The sequence below is a fragment of the Hermetia illucens genome, chromosome 1 (genome assembly GCF_905115235.1).
Source record: "Hermetia illucens chromosome 1, iHerIll2.2.curated.20191125, whole genome shotgun sequence".
NCBI lineage: Eukaryota > Metazoa > Arthropoda > Insecta > Diptera > Stratiomyidae > Hermetia > Hermetia illucens.
In genome coordinates this window covers 171073506-171096271 of record NC_051849.1, presented here as the reverse complement: position 1 = coordinate 171096271, position 22766 = coordinate 171073506, and the positions used below count along the sequence as shown (strand labels likewise).

The following is a 22766-nucleotide window of genomic DNA, read 5'->3' as shown; positions in this document are numbered from 1 at the left end:
CTTATCTGTACTCTATCATTGTGATGCATCTCTCCTATCAGGCGTTTAAACTTTGGACCAAGAATTTCCGCCATCTGGCGGTGGACTACAAACCTGTTTCTCGTTCCAATTGCCCTTTGACCACCTCGCAGAACGTACTCATGTTGTTTGTCTTCGGACTTAATTCAACGTCTTCGCACCCTTGGTTTTTCGTATAGAAGACAGGTTTGATACACTGTCTTTGGGGTTCATCTAATTGCGGATCTCGTCCCGCATGAATAGAGCCAACGGCCTAGCCCTTCTTTGTTTCCTCATTTTTTCTGTTGATGATTTACTATTTGCAACGACGACGATTTTTTGACATTGGTCAAAATTTACGAATGTCGCCTAGGCGAAGTTACCGATAAGTAAGTTATGATAGCACCTTATCGAACTATTTTCATGAAAATTATGGTTTGCATAATGCATTCATACTTCCTCATGTTAAAAACAAACAAACAAAAATCTATTTATCTGTCTGTCTATCACACCCACTTTTCTCAGAAGCACGGCATAGCTATTGACACGAAAGTTGGGATCGTCAACAGACACAGTGAGTAACATCGTTCTGCATAGAATTCTTTTTAATTACATATACACATGCGGGGTATTAGATCGAAGTTCTGCATTAGTACTTAATGAAGTAGGTCACTGCTTTGATATAAAATGTTAACGGAAGAGTGCGGGGGCCAGAAAGTGATCACTTATTCCGCACTTCTCAAGCTTCCTAGGATATGCCCGCGCTCCTCGACAGAGAGAGCACGCAAAATTCTCGTTTTCGTCAACTCGCTAATCGAAAGTTCCAACAATATAGGCTGGACATTCTGGGTTTTAGCAAAGTAAGATGCTGGGACTCTGCAGAGTATTCTTCTCCTCTTGCGGTAATGTGTTTGGTACTCTGGAAAACCAAGTGGTAGCAGACGTGGTGTCGGATTGTTTCTGGCGGACACCGCAAAGTGTACTCTCTTGACCTGGGAGCCGATTTCTAACAAACTTCTGATTGCAAGACTCCGGTCCAGGCTAAGGTGTAATAAATAATTGTACAGAGTTATGCACCTACGGAGATTTCCGATATTGGGGACAAGGGTACTTTCTATGAGGAATTACATGTAGTTCAGAGAAGGGTTCCTAAAGGTGATGTTGTGATCGTGATAGTTAATCTGAATCCCAAGCTAGTCTCGGGTGATACCTCGCTCGGAGATGTTCGAGCACAGAGTTGATGGTCGCTTTCGTTCACTTGTATGTTGCGTCCACCACTTTTTGCAGGGTTGGAGAGCTTCGTGCCCCAAGTTCAACATCAACCGCTTATATGATCTAGCTGGTGCTCAAAAGTGAATGAAGTTTCGCCTCTTTTGGATGACAGACAGACAATAAATCATCTCGGCCATCAGTGCCCTCGAATGGAGTAAAGCCGTTGTGTTTCTCTGCATAGTTGTTCATTGCTGCACCTGCAACCTCTGCATACCTGTTATTTCCACTCGTATAGAAATCGTGGGTAAACAAGACCGGTCCTAGAGACCATGCGAAGAGGGTGATCGCTAAAATTTAAAGGAAGTACACCAGTGCGGCAAATAGAAGTGTATCTGCTAGATCTAGGAGAGCGGGCTGGTTTCTGCTCTAGATCATCGTGTATCGACCATTGACCGCGGAGTTTAGATGTCGGTTGTACATGTTCTTCATCGACTCTGAGGAAACTTTTGACAGTGTGAAAAGGGAGTGTTTATGGCCACATATAATGGTGTCAAATGGCAGGTACTACAGCGATGTTAAATTTCAGAAGAATTTGAGGTCTAAAGTAGATGTGGTCGATATTATTTCTTTTTATTATCGGTGACGATCTTCATGCTGCGTTGCCAGGAGCGACATTTTTTCGCGAATAACTTAACTACGTTGATAATATTTGTTTGCTCTCTCGCCGAGTCATGGATTTTAGCCAAATGGCTCTGGATTTGGAAAAAGACACAAGTAGGGTTAGACTGAAGATAAACGACAACAAAACCAATGTTTTCTATCTGCATTTATGAGCAGAAAATCGAAGGCGTTGATCTAGAAAGTGGCATCGGCCATGATGTTACCTAACGCATTAACAGCGCTACATCCGCTGTCACTCCCTTTTCTACGATCTACAAATGCAGTTATCTCAACACCAGGATCAAGTTGAAAGTGTTCTGTTCTAGTGTTCTTTCTGTGTTGTTATATGCGAGTAGCACACGGGAAGGGAATTCCACTATTACTCAAAAGCTCCAAGCCTACGTGAGCACCCATCGACGTGGTATGATTGGAGTGCATTGCCTGATTCTATCACAAACAAAGAACTTGGTTGGCATACAGCCTGGCACACGTACGAACTGTGATCGGAAGGTGAAGTGGCAGTGGAGAGGTCACACATTAAGGGGGGCGGCCATTGCATTCCTGACCACGTCACACAGTGGAATCCACGATGGCTCACGAGTGGGTAGCCCCAAGGGTGCTTGGCATAGGATTATGTCCTGGAAGGAATTGAAGCGCATTTCAGTGGACCGTGTATGATGGTGATAAAGCATGGTTGACGCTATGATCAGAACCTGCCCTTCCAAAAAATCTGAAAAAAATCACTAACGAAAAGATCAGCAGTCACACAATGAAAGTTACGAAAAGAATGACCATTCACATGAAGGCAGGAAAAGGCCGTTCCTAAAAGTTCGGATACCACCACCTTTCAACCGAAGGATTCCAGAGACTTAACGGAGACTTTGCGTCATGTAAGCCCTAAAATTGAACACCCATAAGAAATACCAATGTTGATATGTATCATATCTCTCATATTCTGTCTTGAGTTTGGCCATTTAGATGGAAAGTACACTTATGTGCAAGCTCTAAACAAGGGAGGCGTAAAACGTTTAAAAGTATTGTTTCCTCAATTGTTAACGTTAACGTCAAAAAACGACTAGTGTTGAAATTAGCTCTGAAAATGTTGATTGATGAATTACTTCCATTCCATTCCAATCCATAAAATTCAGATGTCATTCAATGAGTGGAGGGGGTATATTGGCGTCAACGGTTACAATTTCAAGTATCGTACGTAAGAAATGAAATTGTGCTAAACCCAAACAATATACTATACTTTACCCCAGTTATACATGACGAATAATAGGTTATTTGACCGCGATTGAGACCAAGATATTAGCCTGTCCAATTTTCTTCCCCCATTTAATTACAGAACTTAAGCTCGTTTGAACCTCGTTTGGTTCATTCCCAGCTCAATTACAATTCATTCCGAATCAATGAACTTGACAAAAGCCAGTGCTTACTCTTTGAACACAAGAAGTTCTAATTACAAAATAAGTACGACTTGGCTGCGTGAAATACAACCAGAAAGCATCCCTAAAACTGTTGACATCTTTATTTCAATGAAAAACGTGGCGTCTGAAGCTGCAAGCTTGAATGACTTTATCCACTCGAGCTGTTACCATTACGTCGCTACCGTTTGTTTTATCATCATCATTTTCCCGCTGCCGCCAAAATCATTTCCTTATTCCCGAAAACAATGATATTATCCTTCAAAATTCTGCTCTTTATCTGCGGAAGATGGCTTTTGGAAAACTTGAAACGTTATTCCATTATGAAAATCATCCCTCGTAGAGAAAACTCATTTCCTTAAGCAAAGATATCAAACTCAAAACGACAAGAGGAAAAGTATAAGCAGAGTGACATCACCGCGCCAGCCAGTGTCTGAAAATCTCCACTTAATTTATATTGGTTCATTAACTTGACAGGTATAAGCAATGTAATAAGATAAATTAATGTAATTGAGAGGAACAGAAGATACGTGGATAGGGACCTGTCGGACAGACATCGTAACTATGTTCATTCATAATCCCATATTTCAGCAGGAGCACTTCCGCATGCAAAGCAGGGAAGAGTGATGATACGTTACATCAGGATTAGGTGCACAAATGGTGAATGAATAAGTACATGATTGCTGAGTGCTCTCAGAGAAACTAAAAGAAAGTACGTTTGTGCACTTAGTGAACAAGGTCAATTCAAATATCATCATTATGAGAGGGGGGGGGGGGGGGGGGGAATTCAAGATTAGTGGACAGAATTCTTAATACTTTTGGTATTACCTTGAATTTAGAATCAAGTAAATTACATGACCTCACCCCCCAAACCATTTCTGAGATTTTCTAACTGGAAGTCGCGGTTTTTGGATTGGGAGCGATACATCCGGGAGGCCAAGTCTAAATTTGGGCTGTAACGCCATCGAAGAAGATGTAATAGAATCCAAAGTGGCCTAACAATTATTAGTACCCAGCGCAGAAAAACGGGGTTGTGTATATCCAACTAAGGCCAATACAGTACTATTCACTAGGAACTCTTCCTAGTGATCCTTCATCACCTGACATGAAGACCAAACAGTACTCTGGACGACGCATGCTCCAAACACATGTCAGAAAGCTAAAAAACGACTTGCACGTTCACAGCAGGGAAAAAATAGGGATGTACCTCGAAGATGCTGCAATAGTAAAGCCCATGATTACCTATGGGGCAATAATATGAGCAGAAAGAAATGAACTCAGCACTACAGCGAGGGAGTTACACAAACTTCAAAGATTCGCTTGCCTGTGTATCAATCGGGCAATGAGAACATGCCCAACGGAATCCCTAGATGTCCTCCTGGTAGTAACTCCTCTCCATCTGCACATACAACTGAAGGCGGTACCCAAAATTACAGATACGGAAAGACAACATGACAATGAGGTTTCATTTAAGATAAGAAGTTAGAAACACGTTAGAATAACAGCGCCAACTGTGAGAGCATCAAAGTGACATATGGCTTGAACCGGGCACTGATTACTTGGTACACTGAAAAGGCGATAGCTGCTATACTATCTTTTGAACGCTTCAAAGCACCTGGCGTGGATGGAGTCTATCCACCGTTGCTAAAGGAGAATATTGAACACTTTGAGCAGCTCCTAAGAAATATTTTTCGAGGATATCTTGTTTTGGGTTATGTGCCTGCCTCTTGGCAGAAGGTTAAGGTAGACTTCATACCTAAGCCTGGGAAAGACGACGATTCAAAGCCAAAGAACTTTACACAAGTCAGCTTAGCATTATTTCCGCTGAAATGTTTGGAGATACTGGTTGAGATTCACATTCGTGAGAACGCGTGAAGGTCGCACCCACTAAATGAAAACCAACATACTTACCAGGACGGAAAGTCTTATGAGGCTGCTCTTTGGTTACAAAGATGGCGGACGCAACTTTGAAAGGCGAGTACGCAACGCGGGTTCTCGGCAGATTGAAGGGGCGTTTGACTGTGTGCCTTCCCAAAAGCTCTGTGATGCCGTTGATGGTGTTGATGAAACTTTAATGAAGTGGATTTATGTTATGTTAGCGCAGAGATTGATGTGTGCTGAAGTGGGTGTTGATCGCTACTTAATAATGGAAGCGCGAAGGGCTGCCCCACGGGAGTGTACTATCGCCACTTCTATGGAGTATGTTGATGGACTCACTACTAGGCGAACTGCAAAATCTGCTATGACACCGTTAAATGTGTGGGTTTAGTTAAAGTGCGTGATGTGGCTGTGCTAGTTGTTGGTCGAGACTTCGGAGCGATATGTAGAAATACACAACGCGATGTTGATTTGATTGACAATTGGTGCCTTAGACACGGACTTTCAGTAAATTCAAATAACACCACATTGACGTTATTTACGAAAAGGAGGAAACTGAGAGATCTCCGCCTTCCAGAGATGAGGGGTGCAACCCTTCATCTCTCCGGTGAAGTGAGATATCGAGAAGTTATTCTAGGCAAGAAGCTTCTTTGGAACAAATATGTAGCGGTAAAATTGAAAACAGCACTCAAAGCTTATGGGCTGTATTAGTGGAGCTTATTTGGGGGATTTAGGTCGTAGGTAGTAATGCGGATACATATTGGTATCATTAGGCTGGTGTTCCCCTATGCATGCGTAGAGTGATGAGTTAAGGTGAACCGAAAGAAACTCCCCTTTTACATGTATGGGGACCCCCGCTAAATCTCAACATAGAAGAATATCACTCACTGCATGTCTGGGCGTTCACAGTTCCCACCTTCTCACCAAATTTTGTGTCAATTGATGTAGCCGTTTCTGAGAAAAGTGCGTGTGACACACAGACAGACAGGCATTGAACCGATTTTAATAAGGCTTTGTTTTCCAGACAAAACCTTAAAAATGGCTGTATGGTCTAGGTTACATAGAGGAGCTTTGACTTTTAGACTTCATATTTGAATAATTTTTGTGAGTCATTCTTGACATAGGTTCTCAATTTCCAAGCCCCCAAACCTATCCTTTGCAACTGTTGTTAAAGCTAAGATTCGATCTGAAAATTTCTAATGAGGAGTTCTATTTGGACTACACATGGCTAGAAGTGAGAGAAAATATACCCTTTTTATGCAGAAGGAGCCCCCTCAACCCAACATTAAAACACATCATTGACATGCGTGAGACTTCATAGTTTCAATATCCTAAAAAAATATCCTGCCAATGGCTATTTCTAAATAAATTTGGAATAATAGACAGGCAGACAGACAGAATAGCAGGAAACAACAAAGCTCCGGATCTGGCCAGTCTACTGAATAAAGTCCTTACACTAGCGGTGAAAGTTCCTATATTGGTGGAAGCAAGAATGTCGAAGGAATGATAATAGAACCGGATAGAAAAACTGAGCCTTAGACCTATAGAGCCATGTGTTTATAAATAGTATGAAGAAAATTTGGAACGAGTGACTTACAATAGATTTCCCCTGTTAATACGGGGCCAAGAGGCTGTATGGATTCCATAAAGCCAGATCAACCATTGAAGCCACCAAAAGGGTTTTGACTTGGATGATAATGCAATCCAGGGAAAGAGTAGTACCATCATCATAAGGGAAATTCTACTTGCATGGGAAGTGTGATTTGTATCATCACCTTCATGCTGGCCACCAAACCCTCGGGTGCAAAGAGAGAGTTAAATTTTAAGTAGCACTAGCAGTACCTAGCATAAGGCACTTATACACAGAACGATAACTGAAGGGGTGTGTTTCGCCTTCAGTGTCATCATGATGTAGCTTTCGTAGTCTAGAGAAAGATGTCGATTGACATCTTAGAAGATAATATGTCGAATATTTATGTAAATCAATCAATCATCTCACCTTTATCGCATACGGAAATCATCGAAAAGGGAGGATCTATAAGTAGGCACCCACAGCGACGAGACGCTGGGCTGATCCATGCTATCAAAGAGTGTCTATAGGGAAAGCATTGCGAGATCAATTAAAATTGTTGACGCGGTATTGAAAGTACCACTGGAACCTCTACATGCTTACATTGGACACTTTGTCCGTTTCTTGAAATTATGATGGACTCGTGAAAAACCCCGAGCATGAACTGTACGAGATTTGTGGATGAAAGGAGAAACCTAAGGAAACTCTCTGTGAATAGCTAATACCAGAAAACGTACTCGGCCGGACTGTGATGCGGGATCAGATTCACTCAACGCAAAGTAAGAGAAGAAAAGGATAGTGCGGTTGTGAGTGCAGCGAAAGAGAACAAGGGAGACTTAACATCGTAATGTAATGCATTGTAATGTAATAACTTACATTGGTCCTTATTTTTCTACCATAGACCTTTACAGTCTTTTCGGGCTGGATCATCCTCACCCATACTGAGCCAGATTTTATTCACAACCTGACGGTCATGGTATCGTTCATACATTTCATCATTATTAAGGCTGCGGAATCGTCCATCCTCATGGAGGCGGCCAAAAATTCTTTGGAGAATTGTCCTCTTCAACCTGGCCAAGAGTTCACAATTCTGCTTGCTAAGAACGCAAGTTTCCGAGGAATACATGAAAACTGGCAAGATCTTTGTCTTGTACAGTAAGAGCTTTAACTCTATGGTGAGACGTTTCATGCGGAACAGTTTTCGTAAGCTGAAATAGGCTCTCTGTTGGCAGTCAATAATTGTGCGCGGATTTCATCATCGTAGCTGCTATTGGTTGTGATTCTCGACCCTAGATAGGAGAAAATATCAACAGTCTCGAAGTTGTATTCTGCTATCTTTATTCTTCTCGTTTGACCAGTGCGGTTTGATGTTGTTGGATGGTTGGGTTTTGGTGCTGACGTTGCCCCCATATACTCGTATTTTGTCTTGCCTTCATTGATGTACAGCCCAAAATTTCGCGCCGATTGCCTCCTGCTCGATCTGGATGAAGGCAGTTTGTACATCTCGGGTCGTTCTTCCCATGATGTCGATATGGTCAGCATAGGTCAGAAGTTGGGTGGAAAGAGGATCGTACTCCTCGCATTTGCCTCACCAATGTGGATCACTTTTCCCAGGGCCTGGTTAAAGAGGACGCATGATAGGGCATCCTCCTGTCTTAAATCGTTGTTGATGTCGAATGTTCTCCAGAGTGATCCTACTGCTTTTATCTGGCCTAGCACAGTGGTGGTTATTAATTTCGTCGGTTTATCGAATTCTCTTCCTCTTTGTCTCGGCGGCTGACTTGCTAGTGAAATATCATAGACCTTGATTCTCTTAGGCTTCCTTTTCCGTCTGACTTTCTTCCGGCTGGTGCCAAGTATGTTTGTGACCGTATTAATGATAGTGTTCTTCAGGTGATTGTGAAGATAATTTATTGATGCTTCTTCTCCAGGACATCTGTTTACTGCGGTTATTGCAGCATCCATTTCCCCCTTATAGGTTTTATCTGGGGCTGTGGATGGCTTGAGTGGTAACTCTCACCTGATTGTCAGAGGGGATTCTGGGCAGTGTTGTTATTCGAGCTCGGAGCAACATGCTAACAAGATAGTGATCCGAGTCTATATTAACCTCCCTTTGTGTTCTAACATTCATCAAAACTGAGAGGTGGTGGCATTCGATCAGGGCGTGGTCAATTTGATTGAAAGTGGGCCCGTCTGGAGAGCCCCACGTTTGTTTGAGGACCGCTTTCCACGCAAACTAAGTACTTAAAACAACCATTTCGTGTGACGCAGTTAATTGAATAATCGGCAGTCCGTTATCATTTGTATTTTGGGAGCCAACATATCACTTGACTATGGGCTCCGTCCCTACTTGACTGTTAAAATCATCAAGCATGATTTTGATATCATACCTGGGACAGACTTGGAGGGTTCGTTCTACTGCCTCGTGGAAGGTATCCTTCGACTCTGCAGTCTCCTCTGTAGGGGGGTGAACGTTAATGAGGCTTATATTTCTAAATTTGCCTCACAAGCGGAGAGTGCTTCATTTTCATTCATTCATTTTTTTGCTAACTAAGAAACCTACTCCGAGCACATGGTTTACTGGATGGCCACTATAATATATCGTGTAGTGGCTCTTCTCCAGAAAGCTGGTCCCTGTCCAATGCATCTCCTGCAGCGCTGTTTCATCAGGCCTATATTGAAACAGGGTACCGGCTAGCTGCTTGGCAGCTCTATCTATGTACATCGTTTTTCCGTTGGCGTTGCCGGGTTCGTCGTTGTATTGTCAATCCAGTCAGAGGCTCCTTTTGCGGCTTCATAACAGGTTGTTTGCCGTATAGGATTGTCGGCCCCTCCCAACCCCCAACCTAGAAGCCCAGTTGGTACAATTTGCCCCGTTCTTAGGCGCTGGGGATTCGCCTTCATCCTTCTCCGTCTGGAGCTTTTCATTAAGAAAGAGCTCCCAGCGGTCACCACGTGGAGATGGAGATAAAGTTTGATAGTAAAGTTATTGGTGTTGGTTCAGCAGGTGTTTCCCAGGTTTTATACTTAATCGTGGGTACCAATCTACGTTTCGCCCTGGGACCACAATGCGCATACTGACGTTTATTTCGCGCGATCTGGGGTTGTGATTCGCGACACTTAAGTATAGTTTCGCGGCTTCACCATAAAATAAAACAATAGACCCACTGCTAGCAGGAGCTAGTGAATGGTATTAGAAGAGATCCATGGAAACAACGGTATAGGTTATTCAGCCAAAAGTCAAGGAACTGCCTCCGTGATTTCGTAGAAGGTGCAGTGAGATTGATTAGTATCTAACCTAGCTAGCTAGTATACACGGACATTTTCGCTCTTTATGAACCAAATTGGGAATTTACGATCATTCGCCTGCTTTTAATGTTAAGGGGCTCGACGCCTTTTATATACAACTTTGTTGATTATTGCATCTTGTAGTTTTACAGAGCTAACATTAATTGATCAATTAAGAGAGAGAAAACATTTGAATTCTTCCCAAATATTTGGAACTATTAATTGGTCTGAAGTTAGTTTGTACGTTATTTGAAGGTACAATCATAACATGTTAATTAGGTCCCCTAACAAGTTCCTGGCAAGAATATTTTTGAGTTTTTTCTTGATATTTTTTAACTTGGCAAAGTATTTCGTCATCTACAAAAGGAGTATTTAGATATCGATGTAAGCTAATGTTTTTGACGAAACAAGGTGCATCTGCTCCCGTTCGTAGAATCTTCGACATCGTTTGTTGGAGCGATATTAGTGATTTTTATTGCACCCCATAACTGAATACATTTGTGTTCTTTTAAGTTCGGTCTGTCTTCTCGAAATAAGACATCGATCGAGGTGGAGTCAAGATATCTGACATTATCACTTTGTGGGATGTCGACTCCATTTAAGAAAAGGACACTGATGACATGGAAAGAGATTTTTTTGACCTTTTTTAGGATCGATATTTTAGCTCTAAATGGCAGGTTTGGTTTAGCAGATGAGGGTAAGCATTTCGAAAGTTGGACTTTGTTTTTACTAAATTTGGGGTAAAAATATTTTCCAAATGGGCTGGCAGTGCAGCACTTTTTCAGCGTCACTACGAGCGCGGCCACTATTTCTTAGGCGCAACGGCGGTAAATGTTGTTTGGATCTTTTTAGATTCCGACAAGCCTTTCAGAGAGAATAATCACTGTCCGCTATCGTAGTTAAACCTTTAAGATAGTTTTACATACTCTGCTAAATTTCATCATTCAGAGCTTTCCCCAGGATTTTTGTCGCCTCTGACAGTTTACATAGCTTTGAGCCTTCAGGAACAATGTGTTTGCCATGCATGTCTAAAATTTCGTTTTTTATTGATAACTTCTGGGAAATGCTTTCAGGGCATATATCGATCGGTTATCCTTTGATTTTGCTTCGTGGATAGTCGTGCAGCTAGGTAAAAGGTGTTATTGAAGTTTTCACTGGCTGGGCCGGTCTCGCTTTGCCTTCAGCGATGTTCCGTTCGACAGGTGAGAACTTTCGTATATATTTATGATACTTCAACTACGATGCTTGGCATAGTGCGTGTTTATTAAAGTGCTAAAGTGAAAATTCTCCTACCTACGGCTCACACCTAGAGCAGTACTAAGACTACCGTAAGACAATGTTACTAAATTGACAGATTACCTTCAAGATTGGAGAAAAACATTAAAACGGTTGACTGACTAAGAAATCTGTTGAGCAATTAAGAACTCTTGTGACACAGGAAGCGTGCGTCTACTATGGGGGCGCTAATGTCCACCAAAACGAAACGCTACGAAAACGTTAGGCATAGTCCGGGATTCACGTCCACCTGAAGCCTGAAGCCGTAAGTGCGGATGGGAGAAGAGTTCGCGGCGGCTAATCGTAAGTTCTGCTGAATCAACATGTTTGGACGGGGTGCAAGAAAAACCGACACCTCCCCGCTCGTGTCGAACAGAAAGCAACCCCTGCTCAGAGGGTCGAATATTGTAAGACAACGTGGTACTGCGCTTCGGGTAGCCGTCGCCGAGGCACCCAATGAACCTAGTTTTTTGTTGCAGTATAAGTGCATCCGGTGGTACATTTAATCGCTTGAGCTCCGAATTTAAGATTGTACCAGCAAATCTTCGAGGCCATCGGACCGAACGCCAATTTCGGGAAGCAAACCTCGACCGTGACTACAATTCAGATCTACCACAAAGTACCAACCTTCATCGTCAACTTCGTGAGTACGTCGGCAGTATCGTCGCCATTGTTTTCAGTTCATTGAGTTCCCTAGTTATGCCTCGCGAAACCTCCGCGGCCAAGGGGGCACTCGTACACCTCGTGTACTTTATCGCCCATCCAGAGGGACTATACCAACTGAGAGCCGACCTTACCTCCACCCAGCTGCCTCATTTCTCGAAGCAACTGGTTGGGGACACGGTCGCCTAGCGTCAGCTCGGGACAAAGAGAGCGATCTTAGTGTAACTTTTCGAGGTTACCCTTCATTTGGATAGGATCAGGATGAAGGCAACAAGTGATTCCCGAAATATCAGTATATGCAATTAAAGAAATCATACTAGCGAAAAAGCAAAAACCGTCTAAGTATTTCACATAGACTGGTTCTTCCTTTAGTTTGAATTATTACCAATTCACGATTCTAGGGTGTACCAACGTGATTTTCTCGGAGCAGTATTACTGGGAATTTGGTTAGCAGAGATGGAGTCTATCGCCGCCATTATATGGTTTATCTCAACGATCTAAGTCTAACAGTAAAGGCAGCTATTAAGTAGCTATAAACTTCTTTCTTTCTTTAACTTAGTATCAGAAGGGTTCATTACAACTCATTTTGACTCTTATATTGTATTTGTCGCAGAAGTACTTCACTTTTCAGTTTCTCAGATGTTGTTTTAATTTAGTTTATTTCTATCAGTTGTGATAAATTTCCTCGCCAATTATTGAAAGACTAAACATTTGATATATATACATATATCTACATACGAGTACATAACTACCATGCTCTTATTTTATAAACCTATTGAATTTTTCCTCCTTATTTTCCATGTCTCTGTTTCCTTATTGAAGGCTTCTTATGTATGCTTATTTCGATAAGACTTATATCAGCAATAGCACATCGTTATGAGGGTTGTACGGTGAAAAAGCTTTGAACCCCATGCAATCCACAACCTGCTGTGCAAATGTATTTGTGTAGCTTTAAAAAGATAAAAATTTTCTTCGATAAATTGAAGATGCAATTCCATGCAGCGTTGCATTATAACATACGTTCCCACATATGTACGTTCGTTGAGGCATCTTTACATTCAACCTGCAATCCTCATCATTTCAAGGCGCCCCAGCAGTTTCTTCCCCAATCCCTATATTGTACTTCAAAGTAAACTTCCCTGTGCATTGTATGAATTGCTGCGTATTCCGCCGAATCTAACAAGGTTGGAATCTTAACCAGAATGACACGAACGCTATAACGAATTCCGTTCATGTTGTTCAAACAAATCATTTATTTTATTTTATTCTCTTATCCTGCCGTCATCGTTGTAATGTCAATTTGTTTCGAAAAGTAAACCGCACAAATTTGTATCTTTCTCTCAGAATTCCGAACCTTGAAATCTGACAAAGTATTTTTCTCGGTTTTTGTGATTTCTTTCAATAATTCCCAGTTTCCGTGTCCAGCAAGGTGAAAAGGAAACTAAGACAGAAGAATACATTTTTTGTTCATAGATTAGTATTAAACGAGCTACTCATATTTAGGGGTGGGGTTCGGGTAACGATCTCCTCGCTCCACTACGGGTGATTTTCCACTACGAATGATTGCTAGATGGCGCACATATCTGTGTTTCTACACGGTCTGATAAATCCATTGACATTAATTCATTTAACATTTATCTAGAACGGTGATCACGAAACGATATATCCGCATTCTCACTCAACCCTAAAACAATTTGATTCCTTTCAGATAAAATAACCAAAGCGCTACCGAGATATAACTCAATTTTCCACGTTGTTTTCCTATTCTATCTACAGATACAGATCTCTGAGCAATGAATCATCTAAAGATATCCTTCAACTAGTTTCCTTCTTTATTTTCCGTTGGAATACCGAAGAAGTGAGAGCTTTAGATATTCTCTTGCCATTTCCAACTACGACAGCACGTTGTCCCATCTAAATTTGATATCTTCTGAAAAAGTGGAAAAATCCGATTTTCCCTTCTTTCGCCGCTGTTAAGGAATCTCATTTATAGTCACAACGCATACGAAAATCCTTGCAACAAGAAAAATCCCGAATAGTAGAAAATGAAATAAAGGAGTGTACAAAAAGGGCAACAGGATATCCAGAATGGGAAAAAAATGTTTTCCCCACTATGTGTTTCAATAACGCAAGCCACACATGTTCGGCATGTTTACGTTTTGAACAATTTCCACAGAAAACGTTGAATAGCAAGTTTTCAATCCTGTTTGCACTTCAAGTTAAAGGGATCCCTTTAATTAAGCGTTGCTACTCGATGTTCACATTGGTAGAAAATGTTTCACTATTGGCTCGATACCGTGTCTCGTTCACTACGCAATATATTTTGCCAGGAAGGCGTTTCTTCTTCAATATCAACGTTGAAAATAAGCCAATTGAACTTATAGAAATAATTATAATTTTAAAATTGAAAATGGCGTCAATAACGATGATGAAATTCAGTTAATTTATTATTTCAGATATATATCGTTTTAAATTTTTAAACTAAGCAACAAGCTGAAATTACTAAGGACTAGAGCAACCATTCCGACTCTGATTGATAATTGCAGTTACTGGTGTCATTTCGCTTGAAGAGAAACATCAGGAACATCGTTACATAGAGCAAACAGTTACATAATATAGAAGGTAAAGCCTACTCAAAATATTAAGGAATTCGGAGAATGTTTATTCAAGATTCCGTGGTCCGGTAACACTAAACCTCGACAGATTTTATGCAAGAAATCTCAGTATTTTTTTACGTTCCCTGAAAGTGTGAGATTTTTATCCACCAAAACCAACTCTCGATAAGCTGGATGTCATTTACTTCTTGGTGGGGTATAGCACGTCAACGACACCTATGCGCCATCGCTCGCGGTTATCTGAAATGCGCTTCAGTTCCCCCACGATCAGTTCGCCCACGATCCCCTGAGACGCTTACACTCCTTCTCTACTGCTCTACGCCCAGAGGCCCTGGGGGATAATCCTCCCCCCCCCTCATCGCCTATCTTGGAAAGGTGGATATCACTGCATGACGTAGCCCACAATGTAATTATCGCCCCTCTTTAATGTATGACCTAAGTATGACCACCTTCTAATCATGGTGCGTACGAGTGCCAAGCCTGTGCGTCATACGCCGATGATACGACGCAGACGTAGGGTGGAAACGTTTGAGTAACTTTCCATGTGCTACTCCTTTATAACCACACAGAAGGAATAGTAGCACAGAACAGTCTCAACTTGATATTGGTGTCGCGATAACTGCATTTCCAGATTTTAGACAAGACAGCGAAGGCGGATCTACCGTTCTTAATGTGTCGGGTAGCATCAAGTTCGGTTTAAATGTCGTCAGAAACCACGCTTCCTAGTTAACAAATTGACCGATGCTTTCCATGCTCTGCACACTAATATAAATAGGGAGAGAGCGATGATCCCTCACACTGCGAACCTAAGCTTTGTTGGTATTTATCTTCAGTCAAAATCTGCTTATGTCGTTTTACAAATTCAGAGTCCTTTGGCCGAGGCGAGAGAGCAAACATATATCATCAACATAGCTGAGGTGTTTGAGAAAAGATGTCGTCGTCCATCAAGTTCCTCCACGTCCTCCGCACATCACAGCATGAAGAACGCCACCGATAACAAGAAAAGCAATATCGGTGGCATGATGCAAACTTGGTCGACTCCACTTTGGGCCTCAAAATTCTCTGGAATTCTACCTCGGAGTGGCATGTAGCATTTTGCGCAAATATATGTCGCTCTGAAATAGCTATGAGTTTCTTCTGAACACCCCTCCTGCGTGGAGCAGTCGAGATATACTCAATGCAAAAGCGGAAACCAGCCTGCGCTCTGTTGATTCAGCTATCAAGATGTTCTTTGATTCGCTCCGCGATAATTTAAGCTATTATTTTTGCGATGATGGCCAAAATGATTTCTCTTCTGCGTGAGAGAACAGTCCGTATCCGCATGTTACATTTCATCCAGAAGAGGAGAAACTTCACCGATTGTGTAGTGAAGTGTTCGTTCCACCTCTTCACTTGTCTCAATGTTCGTCAATATTCTCAGGCAGGTTACTCAGTGTATCTGCGGTCCGAGCAACAAGATAGGTTTCCCACTATCGATGTAAGCGACCATCAAATGGTGATCTCTTTCGAGGCTGACGTCTGCGCCTATCTTGCTACATACATCCAGGAGCAGCTCCTAAATTCACTGGCAAACTCGTCGATGCGATTGCTCATATGGTGCCCGCGAGTTCAAACCCAACTAATCTGAACGGATGACCAGGTGGTGTACGTTGCAGAAATTCACTAAAATTTCACTATTACCATTTTGGTTGCCAAGACCGTGTTTTCTCATCACATATCCGAGCGGGGTGTTGTCAACCAAATTAGTGTTCTCGGCTTTCTGATATACTTGATATATCACCCAGGCTTATATCATCAGGCTCTTGATATCAACTGCTGTACCAAACTTTGACAGCGTTATAACCAGCTCAATCATTAATTCTGTAGACAGCAGTAAGAGACTTGCAACGATCTCAAGCATCTGGATCAATAAAGCCATAATGTCGTGGTGACTTACGTTAGGCGAGTACCAATGATTGTCCAAAAGCTCGAAGGATATCAAGTGCAATGCAAAAGCAAGATCTTCCTAGATTGAGAAACGTGCCCAAGGTTAGTATTTTTGTGGACATGATATCAAATAATATGGACTAGGTTTTTAAGCGAATTGGACCACGGTTTCTTTCAGGAAAAAGCACACTTCTTCAACTAAAAATCTGCAACCAGTCCAGCAGTGATCTTACAAAAGACCTCACCTCTATCTTGGGAACCGCGTTGCGGCTAGTGACTAAATGTAGGTTGATTTGCAAATTATATTCTTAGAAAAACCGTTGCGGATAGTGGCTCTAATTGAGCAGATGAGGTTTTTGTTTATGGGATTATGGGAGGGGCTTGATAGCGAATAGTAACTTAATTCGCGAAACCCAGGCAGCGTTAACAATAATGGAAAACCGTTACATTCAATCGAACGTCGGGTAGAAGAGGCAGAGCTGTACTATGTAACTTCTCTGTATAACTACATTTTCGATACAGGATAAGTGGGAGCCAAGGACCACTGGAGCTCTGCAGACAGTCTAGCACCAATCTTACAAATCAATTTGTGCTCCACTGATTTGTTCATTAACTTGCACCACTTAATATTGCCAGTAGTAACAAATTTAGATGCACATATTTGAGTGCAGAACTGTTCCATGTACACTTAGCATTTCATAATACCAGTCTACCCACTTTATTGAGCGATATTGATATTTAGTGTTTTGATTGCAGTAAATTTACACAAAAAAAACAACTTCAATCGACAAAGTTACAGTAAACTTTGTCGATAATAGTATGATTCTCACTAAACTTATGTCATAATGGCACGCTCTACCTATATTATATTATTACATTACCCCAAAACGTGATAATTCTAGGATCAACTCTGTCAATTTCTAAAGACTATAGTATTATAATGATAATAATAATGTAAACGCTGTAGCCGGCCCCAAGCCCGGTTCTGAATGGAGGAGGAATGGATAGCTTCTGGGAGTAGGTGAGGAAAGTCCGTAAACTTTACAGTCTTGCTGATTTCTTACTGTGGAAGCTATCACACCTGGCAGTTAGGTACAAAATACAAACTGAAAAGTCAGGAAAAGCAAAAATTTAAGGTGCGGTATGGATAATCGTCGGGAGTCGTTTTACTTAGCCACTGAGAAGGGGGCTCCCGTAATGTACACCACACGTTGAAACCGCTAATCGTGGGGCGGTTTGACATCTAGGCGCCACGATGCACCAGAGATTCATCAAGTGCTCCCCGCAATACGCGCACGTGACCGTGCAGTGGGTCTCAGACCAGTACCACTTCATTACCCGTAGCGACACAATCCCGGCCGTCATCAGGTAACATGGTCGATACGAGGTTGTCGCGAAAACTGGTGACCAAGATTCGATAGGGGTAGAAGCGGTGGCATGGTTAATACCACACCGCACTGCAGGCAACAGTTTCAGATATTCGCAGTCTCTATGCATCTCCAACAACTCCGAGAATTCGGCGTTGCTCACCAAGGCAGGACAATGCTAGGCTAACTCAAATCAGCACTGGTGACGCCAGCAGACAGGTAAAAAATAAGGTGCAGAGTGTACCGGAACAGTGTCATCCTCAATGGGACACCGATAGTTGAAATTCTGGACACACTAAAGCAAAAACTTTCTGTCGTATGCACTTGGTTGTGACGGTATGGCGAAAGTCACTCCAGACGTGTCGAGAATGCAAGCTACACGAGGAAACACCGAATGTTTTTCAGATCACTCTACGAATCCGAACAGACGGTCCAGACAGTACAGTTTTCGGTAACGGAAGTGAAATAATATTGAGGTGAACTTTGGAGGTTACCCGCCAAGCACGTTGGCTTTGTTAAGTGGATTACCTCCAAAGGCACCCGCCATGCCACTTTGCCCTGCCATGAGTTTCGTGGATGTTACCGAAGAGAAGATTCAATAAACCATAAACAGCTTAAAAAACTGGCGGGGCTCAGGTCTGGATCGGTTGCAAAATTTCTGGTGTAAAAAGTTCAGCAGTATACATAGTCGGTTGGCACACAGAATAAATTAGGTTAGAAGTCGGCCGAAGGAACTTTCACCTTTTCTCACTGCGCGGATTACCTACCTTATCGACAAGAAGAAAACGTTGCAGGATCCGGGAAACCCAAGACATAAGATAGGAAAGTGCCACAAAAAAGAGAGAGAGAATGTGATTGATCGCGAATCTTCAATCTCGAACATTACAGTCAGTTCATGACTTTTTCAACTCCGTGAGCAGTCGAGTTAGCATTTTTTTATTTTTATTTTTAAAAATCTCAGCGTTTGGTTCATTTTGTTGCATTATTTCAGGTCGTGGTTCACATTTACAGTCCACTAAAAGGACATTCCATATTCCGGACCCTAGCTAACACAAAGATTGCAGGCGTATGCCGATGTGTTGACGGGAATTCCACGTAGGACCTTCACCTTTCCTTTAAATTTTTTTGGTAAATTTCCCAACCTAAGGCCGATTATTTTTTACTTGCATACATTTCTGAGGGGCCCCAATAAAAATGACAGCCTTACACTCTCAACATCGTCCTGGATCTCAAGACCAACAGCGAGCTACAGGAAAGTGCCATGTAGAAGGAGGAAAATGATACTCATTGGACATTGGAGAAGAGCTTAAAGCAATCAGCACTAAGATAGCGCAGATAAATCTCCGCCATGAAAAAGTTGCTTCTGTAATTAATAACTTTGATTTTAAAGGGTGACGGCTGGTTCAAGAACCTTGGGTGTATCGATCGCAGAATCATTGTCTAGAAGGAAGTACGTCAGTAATTTGGTACTCCTTCGAACCTGCATCAGCCTTAAGCTGGCAAACAACATCGGAAGGTTTATGTTTACGTACTTTTTAGAATTTTTCGTTAGTAGGAAGAATTAATTAAAATTTAATCAAATTTGGACATTAAATTAGCCATTGTTTTAACAACCTTTGAGAACTTTTTGAAATAATTTAAACCAAAAACAACAAAGTTGCGCGGCATTAGTCCGCTGAAAGGTGGCAACTAGAATTTGCCAACTGCGGCATGTGCAGCAACTCCAATTTCTATCTGAAACTAACAAAGTTTCAAATTCACATTACTAACTTAACTTTCAAATTATATGAACCTCAATATAGGTGAGAATAGACAAAATTAAAAACTCGGAAGCTATTCAAAAAAATAATTCAATTTTTATCATTTATTTTTACTAATTAACCAAGAAGGCACCCTTAAAAATATGATGTCATTGCATCGAATCATATTTCCAAATTTCGTAATGATCGGTTCATTGCTTTTCGAGTTACAATTCCCGCAAATGTGAGGAATGTAATTTTGAGGAAAACGGGTTTAAATGAAAAATTGTTTGAAAAGACGCCTTTCGGATACGAACACATTTGCCAGTCTTAATTGCAAATAAAATACAAATGCACTCGTAGTAGGGGCTGAGCACCAAGTAATTATAAACTTATATAAAGTGACTATATCCTGAGCGCTCGAGTTTGAGCCCGAACCGAAGGGGGGCGGGGGGATCTAAAGAGAATCTAAAGGCATGTGAATTTCGCTTGCAATTTTTGCGGCGTATTCTGGGATCGTTAAACTATCGATCTATAAAAACAAGTCGGGAAACGCGAAGCTTAACGCTTCAGGTATAAAAGGGTTTTGTGTTTCCCTATGTGAGGAGCATAACGTAGTTCTTCATTGGCTGATAGCATTGACCCGAGGTATTTAAATCGCTCAGTTCTGGGCAGGTTACTGCCATTGCCAGCACTCAGCGATTTAAATATCTCGAGTCAATGCTATCAGCCAATGGAGAACCACGTACTGAAATTGCTTCATGCATTAACGCAATCTGAATCAGGTGGCATTCCACAACTGGTGTTCTTTGTGACGTATCAGCGTACGTCTTAAATCTGAAATTTACTGCAATGTCGTCCGTCTGTCGCTCTCTATTGTTCTGAGTGTTGGCCGACTATAAAAGACAATGAGCGACGTCTTGCGGTAATGGGAACGAAGATGTTGCATTGCACTGGTGGCGTGACACGTTTTGATCACGTCTGAAATGAGAATATCGTTTTCGATGATGTGGTCACGTAATTCACGCTAACGAGAATGCACTTACCAATATTGGTCTGAGCATCGAAGTCAATGATAAGTAACCAAAAAGCAGGCCGATACAACAGTGGTTTGATACGCTGAATGGAGATTTAAAGGCCTCGCGATTACATTTTAATCAGGCATTTGATAAAATAAAATAACGAAACCGATCACGATGGGACGACCCCGCTTGTGAACGGGACAAAGGCTAAAGAAAAAGAAAAAGATGTGAGGAGCGATGAGTGCACGACAGCTCAGTGTCACATAGCTAAAAATTCCATTCCCTTCTATTTTTCTAGAAGGCGATTTGAATAAATCATTTTATGGAAACCCCTGTATTGATAATAGACAGCCAGATACGCTTCATACTCTGAGTTTAATATTATTAGCAAATGCTGAGAATGTAACCTACATCAGATATAAAAAAAGGCTGGGGAGAAGCAGCAGGAATTTTAATATTTCACTCGAATGTCAATTATTCTCGTTAATTATGACGTCAGCATCTTATTTGTGTGGCTCAAGATGCTGTTGAGGGGGTCATCCCGTGTGAAGTACTGGATGAAGATACAAATGTGAATTTTTCACCATATATTAAGAAATATCTTGAGCATGCGTAGTAATTTTTCCAGTATCTTACTGGAAAAATTAGTTCCTTATAGAAATGCAGAGCAATTTATACACCCATCTCCAAAACAAAGGTGTTTTTCTGCTGCCACGCTAGAAGGCGCTACGATCATCGTAAAGAAAAAAAGGAAACGGCATTTCAACGTACAGACTTAACTACAGTCCATAAACTAGGATTATTATTAAAAGCTAAATTTTTGGTGCTGTGTTAAACTTTTTTCTGAATTTTGGTGTTTTTTTAAAACTTCTTTAATGAATAAAAAAAACTACTAAATGAATCGCAATTATCCTAGTTCGCCGACCGCAGAAATATGTTCTGAATAACTCGTGAAAATTTCAAAGAATTTCGTTGGATAGATTTTGGGCTATGCTGGCAGCCGATTTTCAACATCCGGTTTCGAGAAAAATGCATTTAAAAAGTAGAATGTGATTTTTAGCCATAAAGCCTTAATTGACTATTAATCTGCTATGTGTTTGTAAGAGGCTGTCCTCTATGTCGGTGAAAAATTAGTACTTAGTACACCTAGGAAGAACTAAAGGGGAGTTGTTTAGTTAATTTCTGAAAGTCGATAGTGTACTATTATTAAATTTATTTGAGCAGATACCGGAATGGGATATCTCTCGAAGATTAGATTTCACATAAATGTTTTACACAAAACCTTAATAAGGGCTGCAGATAAGTAGATTCTTCATAAATGCGACTTTATTATTTCACACGAATGTCAATTATTCCGGTTAATTATGACGTCGCACCTTATGGCTTCGGAAGCAGTTATTTCTCGCGAAATTGCTAAGTTTGAACTGCTATAACTTTGGCGTTAATGGCCAGATTTCCATAAAACTTAACATAAAACACGTATATACGAAATATTGTCCTCTAATTCGAAAATCCTAGGATGAATTTGAGGGGGGTTTTTCAGTAAATTTCTAAAAGTTAGTAATAGACTACTAGTAAGTTTATTTGAGCAGATATCGGAATGAGACATATTTTCAGGCCTAGATTTAAGTGCACCACCGTGATTTATTTCGAATTTTAAGGTTGGGTAGTTTCCGAAAATGAGTCCTGTCTCACTTTGAGTGCGTACATTTTGACTCCTTATTCACGCACTTTGCAAATCACGCCAAAACTAACGTCAGTTTCCGAAAGTACAAATTGAGACCATTCATGTCATACCCTACACGACTATATCCGGTGAAAAAAATTTTTAAATCCCCCGTTTGCATGTCTCCTTACATGCAAACCTAAATTTATGCCACTCGCTGTGGGTTTTTATAGTTCCCATCTGTCCACCAAATTTTCTTCGCATCGGTTTAGCCGTTTTGGAGAAAAACCCGTGTGACAGACTGACAGACAGACATTGAATCGATTTTAATAAGGTTTTGTTTTACACAAAACCTTAAAAACGATTCTGGAAACAATTTAATGTGGTTTCCCCCTTTAAATCCAAATTAAAATATAGACCGGAGAGTGGTGTTCTACGAAAGAAAGGTTTTGCCAAGCTTC

The 22766-nt window shown here is 41.3% G+C and overlaps 1 protein-coding gene across 3 annotated transcripts in view; it reads right to left on the bottom strand.

Annotated features, from left to right (window-relative positions):
- Positions 1-22766, bottom strand: part of LOC119646566 — a 277721-nt gene that overhangs the window by 83163 nt on the left and 171792 nt on the right. The window lies entirely within an intron of this gene.